This window comes from Thunnus maccoyii, chromosome 9, assembly GCF_910596095.1.
Source record: "Thunnus maccoyii chromosome 9, fThuMac1.1, whole genome shotgun sequence".
NCBI lineage: Eukaryota > Metazoa > Chordata > Actinopteri > Scombriformes > Scombridae > Thunnus > Thunnus maccoyii.
This window is the reverse complement of record NC_056541.1, coordinates 11602-25501: the sequence shown is the minus strand read 5'-3', so window position 1 is coordinate 25501 and position 13900 is coordinate 11602.

Sequence of the window (13900 nt, the reverse complement as noted above, 5' to 3'; positions counted from 1 at the left end):
TGAAGAACGACACTGTGGTGGAAAGCAATGCATGATACCAGAAATAAATATGTACAACATTAAAAGAAGGCGTCTCTCTGTTATAAGGTAGTCACGCCCCCTCATAACTCTGTTCACAGGAGAATAATGGATGAAGCTACAGCTAATCTGAATTAGACTCCTCCTGTTTTCCGCTGTCAGATTATTGCTTTCAGCAGTAGCAGCTCATGCTATCAGACCTCAGCTCAGACTACAGTGAACTGTAATTGTTAATGCTGGTCTGAGGTAGGGATGCCCCCTGAAACCTGGTTCTGAATTGGATCCAGTATTAAACAGTTAAAAACCTGAGATATTTTTAAGGTCAGTTCTTTTATCAGTACCTGAAGTAAACAAGGAGTGAGATTATTGGATGGTAAAATCTGGTTTTGGTTCTGCTTGTTTCAAGCAGTATCAATAAAGAACTGGACTGATAGAGAGTATCAATAAGAGTAGTAGTATTGATAAAATCCTAAAGAAACTGATCACTAGTCTGAAGTCAGTACATCTGATCATCATGTTGACACTGAGCTGACAGAGAGCAGCAAACTGGTCTGTTTACACTGTTAATGTGAATGATTAAATATCATATACAAACAGTATATTGTAACTCAAAACTACTACTACTCCTGCTTTCTCTTGTAGTGTGACATGTAGACCCCCTGTGTTTTTTTACACTTCAAGTCTATTTCTGTTGCATTTAGTGAAGCGTAATCTGCACAGACGGCTGTAAACATCCTGCTGTATATGTGTTTTAGGGATGTATGATATTGGATGTTTTGCCAATATCTGATATTATATGTACAAATGTTTTTCCAGCTGGCTGAGGAGACTATTACACATGCAATCATAGGTTCTACTAAGTATCATTAAGAAAGACGATATATGAAGGAAGAACCTCGGAAGACTGGAGTTCAGGAGCTCAGCATTTAAAAAATTAAAGCATTAATGAACCTGCCAAGTGGGAGCAGCATTAGTGTTCTTAGAGTTTATTAGACAGACAGGATTAATGTGCAGGATTTAATCTTTGGTCCACAGTCTGAAGCAGAGGGTGGCAGTAATGCACCTAATACGCTGGTTGCCAACTGCTGTTATAAACCAAAAAGAAGTAGAAGAAAAAATGTTTTCCAACAGAGTGGTACATCCTGTCAGCCGAGGTGTTTCCTATCTGTGCAGCTGAACACAGCAGCTCCTCCTGGACTGTTTCACCCTGACGGTCCCGGTGTTTCCTCTGCAGGCTCCACTTCACTCAGCTGCCCGACAGACCTGCTGCTTCTTCCAACCTGAATAACTAACCGGGGCTCGGTGCTCCGGTTGGATCCAAACGGAGAGTCGGGGCCAGCTGGGAGGCTAGCGTGTTAGATGCAGCATGATTGGAGGGAAGCACAGCCAGCTAGCCTCCGCTAGTAATAAAAAATGATGGAGTTATATGAAAAGGTTGGATGGTCGTCACTGGCATCTAGAAGGCAGCAGCAGACTGTGTCTTCATTTATAAGGCCTTGCTTTCTTTGCCGAGTTATTTAACATCTTTAGTTGAGCTCAGAGCTGAAAACCATGACACCAGATCAGAGAGCAGTTTAGCTTTAAAAGTTCCTAATACAAGCTCTGAACTGGGGAAGACTGGTTTCCAGTTTCCTTACTACTGGAATGAACTTCAACACAGCTTACTGTGCACTCACATCCAAAGATTCATAAGTAACAAAAGCAGCTGGCAGTGGTTCATTTCCAATGAAAGCTGGAGACGAAGGGCTTCAGACGCCTTGGCAGCAGCGAGCAGCACGATGTCAGCACCAAGAGCTACAAGCTGAAGTTCAGCAGAGTTTAACTTTATGCAAATAAGCAGCAACCAACTCAGATCAGGATTTGATTTTCTACTCACAGCAACCGCTGTACTAAAGTTTCTAGCAAACATTTTTTACTACGGTATTAATATTAGGCTATTTCTACAATTATTGTTCTAGATGTATTCTATAACGAGCCTATGTCTGCAGCACTGCTTGAACGACCCCTGCTGATGACCACTAGAGGGCTGCAGTGAGCAGCTGGTGACCAGAGCGCCCCCTGCTGCTGCTCATCAATCTCTTGGTGTGAGCGCCCAGTTAAATTTAGAGAAACTTTTAGTTTTACTAGCTGCTGTTCTTCATCATATTTGTGACTGTTTTAAGTCGTGTTTCTGTCAGTATGTATGATGATTATTTTGTGACTGTGATGTGAATGAACTGTCGTATTGTGATCCTGTGTATATGTAACCTGTTCTCAGGTCTCTCTTGCAAAACAGACTCAGATGTCTGTAAGAGCCATAATTGACTGTAAGTAGAATTGAGTTTTGTTATATTTCATGTTATTGCAAGGAAGAGAATATATTTATTACCTCATGAATTATGTTTGTTTATTGAAATGAGTAATTTGTTTGAATAGTGAGCTCATATTGAGACGTGGCTACTGCACATGGGCAGAAGGTTACAAAGTTCACGCTTGCTTTAAGAAACGACACTTACGTTAGAAGAAAGTCAGAAGAAAGTTAAGAGTTGAACTAATCAGGTTTTTGACCGTGTAAACGTATGAACTGTGTTAATGTAACAGAACAACAGGTTGGATATTACCAAGTTCTCCATTTGAGAGAAGCTCAGTCGGATTTCTTTTGGATGGTCAAAAGATGAATGAACGGATCTCTGCCCTTCTGTGGAGTTGTGGATTATTAACAACTATGTGAATACGTGTCAACAAGTTCTCCCTGGCTGGCTTTCTAAAGGCTTTATAAAAACACTGGATTTCACCCCCATAATCTCAATGAGATTCCTGAATAAAGCTTCATAATAAATATACATTGTTGGTTTTATAGATGAATTTTCTGATCTTTTCTCTGTTATCATACCTGAGTCTGACAATATTCTGATAGATTAAAATAAAGAACTAACCAGCAGTAAGATAACTTTATATCTAACTGTAAGAATCCAAAATGTTTAACAGCTTTTAAAACTTGATATCTAAAGATTAATTCTGACACCAGCAGATCAGTGTGGTGTTAACATGTATCACTGTTTGATGATAACAGACTCTTTGCCTACCTGAGCTGTTGGCACTGTTACAGAGGTTGATGGTGAGGTTGGCAACGATGTCCAGGAGGAACGAGGAGTCGATGACACTGAACATGTGAATTTCATCAGGATCTGAGGCGATGGTCCTCAGCTGAGTCTCGTTTACATTCTTTACACCTGAGAGAAAAATGTTAAAACTGAACCATAAAAACTTAAAATAAGAAAACAATTTGGTTGGAAAAGTAATAAAATTAAGTTTCCTGCTGCTTCCTGCTCCTTAATTAAACCTGAATTGACAGAACATGCTGATGGTTGTGCATTTTTAATCCCATTAAACAGAAATCATATGTCCTTCATTATCACTACCAAAGCACACCACATATTTAGATTTACTTTCTTCCTTGTGAGCAGCAGATTGGTTTAATTCATTTCAGCCCACTATTAAAAGACTTGATTTAATAATGTAAGACATTAACTGATATAAACTATAAATGCAGTCATACACATCATCTTAAGAGTCTTACTAACTAACGTTTTCATTGTAGCAAAATATCATGTTTAATTCATATTAATGTCACGTTATTCTTTCATGGTAAAATAATGTAGTTTCAGAGTTGCAGAGAGAAAGTCAATCACCAATAGTGTAGATCTCAATGCCGGAGTCTCTCAGGGGCTGTGAGTTGAGGGATACGTCGTCCTGAGACTCTTCATCAGTAATCAGGATGAGAATATTTTGGGAGTCTGAACGCATTCCCTTATCGGGTTGAAAGAACTCAGATTGGATGTCCATCAGAGCTGTTCCTGTATGAGAGAAATAAAGAGGCTTTAAAAGATACAGAGACTTTATTTCATGTGTTGCTTGTTCCAGATATAAAGGTCCCGTTACTTTGTTCATAGACTGTTAGGTGACTGACAGCTGCAGCACTTCAACACCTGTGTAACAAAATATCTGGTTCTTTGATAAAAAGTCAAAGCTAGAAGCCTGTAGACATAAAAACTGAAAGAGAGAAGTTAACTACGACTCCCAAGATGCATTTCAGTCAGAAACATCCAATCACAGAGCTTCAAATTCTATTGTGAGACTTTTATTTGTATTATTATAATTATTATAATCACTATCACTATAACAGCATCAGCAGTCTGTGATATATAACATTATACCATGATACTGTACAATAATGTTATATCACAATATTAATAATCATAAGACTATTACAATAACATTATTATTAAAGGAACATTCTGGTTCATTTCAACCTGATGTATTTCCCATAAATGTGGCCATTGTGTCTCTATGTGTCAGGCTAACTTTGTTCTCTCAGCTCTGTTATAGAGATTCAAGGGATTCAGTAAAAGATGTTTATTACACACAATGATGAACATCGGGGCGAGCTGCTGAGACTCCTACAGCTTTCCACATAAATATGATTTTGACACGAGTCTCTTCAAAAGTTTGTTTGTGAGTCTGAATGAAAGTAAACACAGAAACTATCGGCCTGTAGCAGCATTATGGTGAACTGCATAGAGATCTATATCCAGCTCAGCATCTGTTCCTGTAGAGAAGAAGAAACTTAGTATAAAATGGTTCATGTCTGCAAGTTTCCAAGATACACACTGAGCAGTTTAATGACTATGCAGCTGGATGATAGAGACTTACACACTGTTATCACCACGGTTACGTGTTGTCATCACATTTTCTTTCCCACAATCCTCAGTCACACTGTGTGTGTGTGTGTGTGTGTGAGTGTGTGTGTGTGTGTGTGTGTGTGTGAGTGTGTGTGTGTGTGTGTGTGTGGGTGTGTGAGTGTGTGTGTGTGTGTGTGTGTGTGTGAGTGTGTGTGTGTGTGTGTGTGTGTGTGTGTGTGTGAGTGAGTGTGTGTGTGAGTGTGTGTGAGTGAGTGTGTGTGTGAGTGTGTGTGTGTGTGTGTGTGAGTGTGTGTGTGAGTGTGTGTATGTGTGTGTGTGTGTGTGTGTGTGTGTGTGTGAGTGTGTGTGTGATTTGAGCTAATCGAGCAACTTGAATAAAGTTTTGAATATTAGATTAAAATCAAATTGAAACTTGAAAGTGAATCCAGACCTCATATATTCAGAAAGGTGGTTTTCAAAGTCAAACCTTTCAGTGCAATAAATTCAGTGATATTTAACAACATTAAAGCATTCAGTAGTGATAAAATGTCAAAATGTGACATTCAGTTGCTGATATAATTCAAATTATTATTGCAATTATTGGCTTCCATAGTTGTGCATTGTTGTCCTGACAGATCCTGTGAAATGATGTTGGGAATAATTTAAAAGCCTGTGGTGCATCTATGGCTGGTATATCAGCTTCTGAACATCAAAGTTCCCACACTGTGTGTGACCCTGAAGTTACAGACTTTTAGTTGTTAAAGCCAGTGGTCTGGGAAGACAATACTAAAAGTGGGTGGGCTATGGTTTCCCAGGAAAACTGATTCATGTCCCCTGCACATGTTCTTATCGTATGGAGCTGAACGTTGAACTCGCTCTTTTCCTCCAGTTGACTCTGTGGAGGTGAAACAGTCTCCAGCTTGAGGAGCACAGCTCCTCTGTCAGGCTGGTCTTGAGAGCAGAGAGATAATGTCTGACTGGGCAAAGATGTGACGGCAGTCTGAGGAGCTACTGGACTCCTACTAATTACAGAAAGACAAAAGTGGAGCAAGATGCTGTCCTCCAATCCAGGAAACAGCAGCAGATCTGTTGAACACATCTGCTAGTTGTGCATCACTACATAGTAACTTAAGTGATAAACAGTAGTGATGACAGTAATATTGTTACCAGTTGTAACATTAGTAATAATTGTGTTTCCAGGTGTGTCAACTGCAAAGCAAGAAGGAAACAGAGACGAATGACAGAAACGTCAACATCAATATTCCCAAAGAAGTCTCGTTCAGCTCGTCTCACTTCACCATCAACGGAAATGTTCAGTTTAACGTGAATTATAACGTTAAATAGGCTCATCTGAAGAAGGCTACAGAGCTTTCATAGATATTTACGTTGCGTGCAGATCCAACCGTAGAATCTATTGGATTATTTTTTAGCGGAAGCAATAAAATCATTTTTAAATCAATAAATCATGTTTAAATCAATACATTGTATCAGATTATTGATCTCTTTAGTAAACAGCCGTGTAATAAGCAGGATAATGTACAGCGAGCGGGTCATTATTGTGAAATGAACCCTGACGGAGTAAAGCTGCCGTCCTCCTGATAAATCCTGACCTCCATCAGACGTGTCTAAAACATTTACTGTTTAAAGTTTAAGTTTTTAGTTTTGTATAAATGTCCCATGATATTTGCTGCAGTGACATCACTGCGTGCATGAACACGTTAAAGCAAACACTCATACATCCATACAACACACGATAAAGAAATCACCTGGAAAGCTGCTGCACATCATTTAAAAAGCCACACAGCCTACAGGGAGCGCTAGAGGTGGAGTGTAATGTCCACACGGCTCTGTCGGGCATGTCCGCTTCTTCTCCCCACTCTCCTATCTTTACATGCAGGCTCTATTTTTACTGGACTGGCTCGCACACACACACACACACACACACACACACACACACACATACACACACACACACACACACACACATACACACACACACACACACACACTCACACACACACACACACACATACACATACACATACACACACACACACACACACTCACACACACACACACACACACACACACAAATAAATGAATAAATAATTGCAACTACATAAATGGGCCTGTTGGTCGCCAGCCACCTGGAGATTTATTTTATTTTTGCATAAAAACCATTTTTGTATCATTACCTCATATATGCACAACATGGGTCAAAATGACCTGTATGTATTGTCAATGGAATCTGATGGGAACCTTTGATTTGTTCACATATTTGTAACTAGGAACATATTTTATTGCGTACCACTCTCCTCAAGGTCACAGTTCTTATTTACATGGCTGCCTTATCACAACTGTGTGACACATGTAAGTTTTATTGTACTTTTTACCTCAGAATATCCTTTACATCATTCTGTAAATGTGTCAACGGTTAGAAAGATCTTACAGTGGAATAATTATATGTTTAAAATCATTATTGAGATAGCAGAGAGAGTGTTGACCTGTTGTATTCTACCAAGTAAATATAAAGTAAAAATACAACCAAAACAGAACACAGTTTATTGAAAATGTGACTGTGGGTCCGATTGAAAATATTGTATTGTGTTTTGTTCCTTATTGACAGTGTTGACATGGCTGGTTGCAATCATGCCAGATTTAGGTGCGACATGGTTCTGGACATGCTGCTTGCAAGACAAGAACAACATGAGAAGACAATTCAGAGCAGCGATTTAGCGCCTGAAGTCTCTGGGTCTATATTTTCCTGCCGGCGAGGGGGCAAAGCACAGTGGTGCACTAGTGAGCTGCTATCTTTACTGGGGCAGACTGAGGTTACTTCCTGGACTGTGCCGGTTTGGTATCTTGGTGACTCATCGTGTGCCACAGGGGGAGGACAGGCCCAGCTGAGGGTGCAGCGATCTCAGTCCAGTGGTGCACATCAATCTTGGTTCGAAGAGTGAGTGCACCTCCTGAAAAGTGTCTTTACTAGTTTAAGACTGACGCAGTTGTCATTTTCCCGTCCAGCGTCCATGTTGTTTAAATAGCAAATGCACTTGCGTCCATGTGAGCGTCCATGGGCGTGTCGGTCTGAAAATGAGGTGTGGTGAGTTGGTGCATTACTGTCTTGAGGCAGCAGAGAGCGATTAAGCAACATAAACCTGGTCTGAAGTCGGTCGTGCAGTGTTTCACTGTTATTTTAAGGCACATTATCAAGACAGTAATATAACGCCTACACAGGCGGCTGCACAACACACACACACTCAGACATGCAGCAGCACACAGACATGCAAAAGATTACAAATAAAAGGATCACAATGAGAAAGATGATTATTGTGGACATTAACATATTTTAAAAAATACGTGTCATAATGGTTAGTCATAATATTTATCAGAGTGAACTAATCGCAGTAATGATGGATGAAATTATCTGATTATTTGACCAAATTGTGACAAAACATGTATGTATTTAAACAGACCCCTCAGGTTGACGGTGTCTGTCAACACCCAGCAGACACATTTCAACAGCTGATCAGACACTGATTGACTTTCCTGCTTCATCAATACATGAGGAACACATGAGGAAATAAATGAAGTGAAACCAATGATTAAGCTGAAGAAGGAAAGAACTGTGGACAGCTCCTAGCCTCCACCTCCTTCCAGCCATAGAAAGTCAGGGAATTGAACAAATGTACTGATTTAATCTGGAATACCAGGGAATTTCATGTTTTGGTAACCTTTGTGTGTTCTAATGTGCAGTAAAATATTACATGGACTTCTTTGCATTGTTGAGCATAGAAACAGAATATTAGGCTGGCAGCCGCTGCTCTATATTGCACTGCTGAAACTTCTGTAGACTCTACGTAGAGGCTACTAATGTACAAAAATACCTACATCACATGTAGTTATGATTATTTTGCTGTTACTGATAAAACAAATAGCCTAAAAAGCCAGCCTAAAGGTTGTAGAAGAGGCTACATTAACCAACAATAGCTATAAAAAGTGAACAATGGCTTTATCACGTCGTAGACTATGGAGTTATTTATTATTACCATTATTATGTGAAACGGTGAACAATAACTTGGTAACACGTGGGGATGTCTGCTGGTCACTTTAGACAACACTGTTTGGGAAGTAATTAGGCTATTAATTCACGCTACACAGCTAAATAACATATCACACACTTTCTGGATAAAAATATGTCATGTCTACATGAAAAGAACAAAACAAAAAATCTTCTGAACCTTTGATAACAAAAAGGTTTATTTGGTAGTAGCATATTTTAATGGCTGGTATTATGTGAAGAGTTAAATTAGTCAGTAACATGTAATGATAGAGGAATGTAGATTTAACTTAAAATGTAATTTTTACATTGTTGTTGTTGTTGTTTGGAACCATGTCAGTGTTATAACCTTCATGGTGCGTGACTCTGCTGGTGACTTTATTTTGGTAGGGAATATTGAATAGTGGTAACAGTTTCCACAATATTAATAAATGCCACTCAACTGAAAAAATATCACTATATATCACACTAACCAGCTAACTTTAGCTTCATCTGAAGCTACCACTGACTGTATATGAACATGGACGTCACTACAGTTCCCCAAAAGTTCCCCACAAGCAAGATGGCCGCTCCCAAAAAGGAGATATTTTGGTTTCACTTTTCCATAGCAGTGGAGACACGTCGTCCATATTTATACAGTCTGTGACGTGTTGAACTCTCTTCTCGTCCAGCGAGGGGAGAAGCTCCAGAAGAAAAGGGGGAGAAGCACACGTGCACAATTCACCTCTGTTGGTGATCCTGCTGACCGAAAAAGCGAACCTTCTCCCAGCGCAGACAGACTGAAAGGGACGAGACTTGTTTCTGACCAGTACTGAAAGGGGAGTGATGTCACAGCTGCGTTGCCATGGCTCCTCCCACATACTAAATCACAGTTGTGTGTAAGACATGTGATAGATACGTAGCCGAAACGTCCACGTGACCACAGCGTAGGCAAACATTCAGCCCTACGCCGTCCCTACGTCAAAAAGGAGCGGCTATGATGACGTCTGCCAATAGAACGGAAGCCTTAATGGTAAAAACGACTTAACATGTTCAAAATGGACGTGTTAACTGTCGTCTTAAGACGTACAAATTAGACATATTAATGCGAACTTCAAATGAGACATTTTGATCCATATGGCTTGCCGTACTTAGCCTGTTCACTGATGCACGGAGCAGGTTAGGACATCTTAACAGGGAAAAACTAAAACAATCTCATGTTTGCTTGTTTGCATCCTGTCCAGTTAGGAATCATGTAACAGAGCTGAGAGAACAAAGTTAGCATCACACATAGAGCCACAATGGCCACATTTATGGGAAATATATCAGGTTCAAATAAACCAGAAATTTCCTTTAATATTTCTGGAATCACTATAAATGAAAATACTTTTTACTAAGTTTATCTGAAGTCTGTTCTGAAGATGTTATTTGTTAGCAGAGACACAGTTTTCTTGATCAGTCAAGAGACTGAATTTCATTCACAAATTGCTGGATATATTCAATATATTCTTATTACTATAAATACTTCAAGTGAAAATATGGATCACTAACAGCTTCTCTTTCCACCGCTGACAGACCTAAATACAGAAAGTAAATATATTTGGATCTAATCAGAGTCTCTGCCTCAGTCCCTCACAGTGTAAAGCTGGTGTGGATCAGACAGCCTGCTGTTAAATTACCTATGAAGTGGTAGTCTCCTCCTTCCTGTGGCAGGTTGGCTATGGCCTCCAGCAGGGATTGTTTGGTCTGGTGGGCTTTCAGGTCCCACTGGGTCCCTGAGGAGAATCCACGGTTCTGAAGCAGACCTGCAGAAAACACAGAGAAATGTGTGAAACTGACACACTGACCCAGCTTTTGATTTTAAATGATAATGAGAATAACAATGAGAATAATGATAATTGTTGTTTTACAAGCTGAATCATAATTACTATGAGTTATAAATGTGTGTTTCAGTAGATGAAGCACTGAATTTTAAGGTAGGTGTATTTTCATTTTGAACGTTTTGAGAATTCTGCAAGTTATTACAAAGCTAAAATATGTCTGCATGTTTTGGGAAATAACTGGCAGTAATGGAGGCTGTATGCAGACAGCAGTTATTTAGCTTAAACGTAATTCGGGAGCTGCACCTGTATTTGAATATTTTCACATTGTGGTGTAAAGATTTTAGTATTTTGAGTACTTTATACACAAGCAGTAGTAGTAATAGTACCAGGAGCAGTAGTGTGAATAGTTGTAACTGATTGATGAAACCAATCAGTTAACTAAACTCCAAGCATGCCTTAAGGACATAAAGACCTGGATGACCTGCAATTTTCTACTACTAAACTCAGATAAAACTGAAGTTATTGTGTTTGGCCCTAAACACCTTAGAAACACATTATCTAATGATATAGCTACTCTGGATGGCATTACCCCGGCCTCCAGCACCACCGTAAGGAATCTGGGAGTTATCTTTGATCAGGATATGTCCTTTAACTCCCACATAAATCAAATCTCAAGGACTGCCTTTTTTCACTTACGTAATATCACAAAAATCACATCCTGTCCCTAAAAGATGCAGAAAAACTGGTTCACGCATTTGTTACTTCTAGGCTGGATTATTGCAATTCCTTATTATCAGGCTGCTCTAACAAGTCTCTAAAGACTCTCCAGCTGGTCCAGAATGCAGCTGCACGTGTTCTGACTAAAACTAGAAAAAAAGACCACATTTCTCCCATTTTAGCTTCGCTGCATTGGCTTCCTGTAAAATCCAGAATAGAATTTAAAATCCTTCTCCTAACTTACAAAGCCCTTAATGGTCAGGCACCATCATATCTTGAAGAGCTAATAGTACCGTATTATCCCACTAGAACACTGCGCTCCCAGTATGCAGCTTACTGGTGGCTCCTACAGTCTTTAAAAGTAGAATGGGAGGCAGAGCCTTCAGCTATCAGGCTCCTCTCCTGTGGAACCATCTTCCAGATTGGGTCCAGGGTGCAGACACCCTCTCTATGTTTAAGAGTAGGCTTAAAACTTTCCTTTTTGATAAAGCTTATAGTTAGGGCCGACCAGGCTCGCCTTGGATCAGCCCTTAGTTATGCTGCTATAGGCCTAGACTGCTGGGGGACTTCCCATGATGCACTGAGCTCCTCTCTCCTCCTCCTCCTCTCCATCTGTATGCATTCATGTAACATCAATGCATGTCACTAACTTTGCTTCTTCCTTGGAGTTTTTGTGCTTTCTCATCTCGCAGGAAACCCGGGTCCTGGGCCGAGCCTTCACGGTCCTTCACAGTCCTGATGGCATCCTTCCCTGGCTGTTGCTGCTTGTGCTGCTTGTTGTTGTTGTTTGTGATTGTTGTTCTTCTGTCCCCCCTCCTCCTTTCCCTCTCTCTTTCTCTCTCTCAACCCAACCGGTCAAAGCAGATGGCCGATGGTTCTGCTTGAGGTTTCTACCCATTAAAGGGGAGTTTTTCCTTACCGCTGTCGCCAAGTGCTGCTCATGGGGGAATTGTTGGGTCTCTGTAAGTTAAAGAGTTCGGTCTTGACCTGCTCTATGTGAAAAGTGCCCTGAGATGACTTTTGTTGTGATTTTGCACTATATAAATAAAAATTGATTGATTGATTGATTGACTGTAGTAGTAAAATTATTACCGATCTGGACTTTGTCAGGGCCGATGTTGAAGTTGTTGACTACTTGAGTTAGAAAGGACTTAATGTTTTCATGGTCTTCAGAGGTGGTGTTCTTGGATTCACAGACCAACAGCACGATGTCGGCCTTGGCTGTGCTTTCACACTGAGAACCTGGAGGAAAACAGGATTGTGGGATACAATACACAAGAGACCAGATATAGAAGCAAGACTAAGGCCGTGTCTGAAATCACTCACTATTTACTACAAAGTTCACTCTATTTACCCTCCTCCATTTTGTTTCAGTGTCTGAATTCTGTGTGTAAATTCATCCAACATTTAGAGCCTCAAATGATCCACAATGGAACAAAAAAGTCGTGTTCATGTCATGTACACTACTTCCTGCAAACAATCCCACAATGCCATGCGTTGCATTTTATAGATCTGATATAGATTTTATAGAAATTAGCGGTGTGCAGCTCTACAGCGAGCAGTGACGTCCAAAATCTAGATTTTCACTTTTCAATGCTAACATTAGCATATTTTATTAGTTATCAGTTTTGAGGGTATTTGTTCATAAACCAAAGTGGATTCATTGTGCACCACTGATGGAGGTGCGGGTAACATCCTCCAGCTCCTCCTGGGGGATCAGAGGTGTTCCCAGACCAGATGAGATATATTCTCTCTTTTTACCTGTTGGTTGGTGTTTATCTTCAGCCTGGAGTCCTGCAGAGAAAATCAGAAAATTAATATTTATATTGTTGCAGAGCTGTGAACTGAACAAACACTGTGAGGCTTTGCAGCAGCTCAGAGCTCATCTCACTGAAAACACACAGATGTTGAAGTCGATGCTACAAACAATTATAATTTGTGTATGAAAATAATGTTAAATTTACAGTAACTAGAAAATGGAGCTACTGCAGTATGAGGTACTCTCAATTATTCTAGGGTGAAAATAATCCTCATAAAAAGACAAAAAATGAAGGAAAAACAAATGTCTCTCTTTGCCTGGTCAGTCTGAAACTTTAAAACCTTTTTTCTCGACCTCACTGCTTCTACTTTCTGCTTCTACTTTCTGCTTCTTCTCTGAAGAGCAGCAGATGAGATGAACACATGAACACAAGCTCAACAGATGCTTCATACAGAGTTAAAGGAAAACTAACATGTTGGTTTGTTTCCTGTCTGATCGTCTGACTGCTCGTGTTTCTGACCTATCAGACGTCTTTTTAGTTATGTCACCATGTTCACAGATCTCAGATATTAACTTGTTGAGTACGATGTTGTTACTACTGATAGAAATGATGAACAAAACTATGAAAATAAGCCAGAATTATGTTTTAGTGCAACAGACTGGTTCATATAGAGTTAACCAACAGACTGGTTCATATAGAGTTAACCAACAGACTGGTTCATATAGAGTTAACCAACAGACTGGTTCATATATCAATCAATCAATCAATTTTTATTTATATAGCACCATATCACAACAAAAGGCATCTCAAGGCACTTTTCACATAGAGCAGGTCAAGACCGAACTCTTTAATTTACAGAGACCCAACAATTCCCCCATGAGC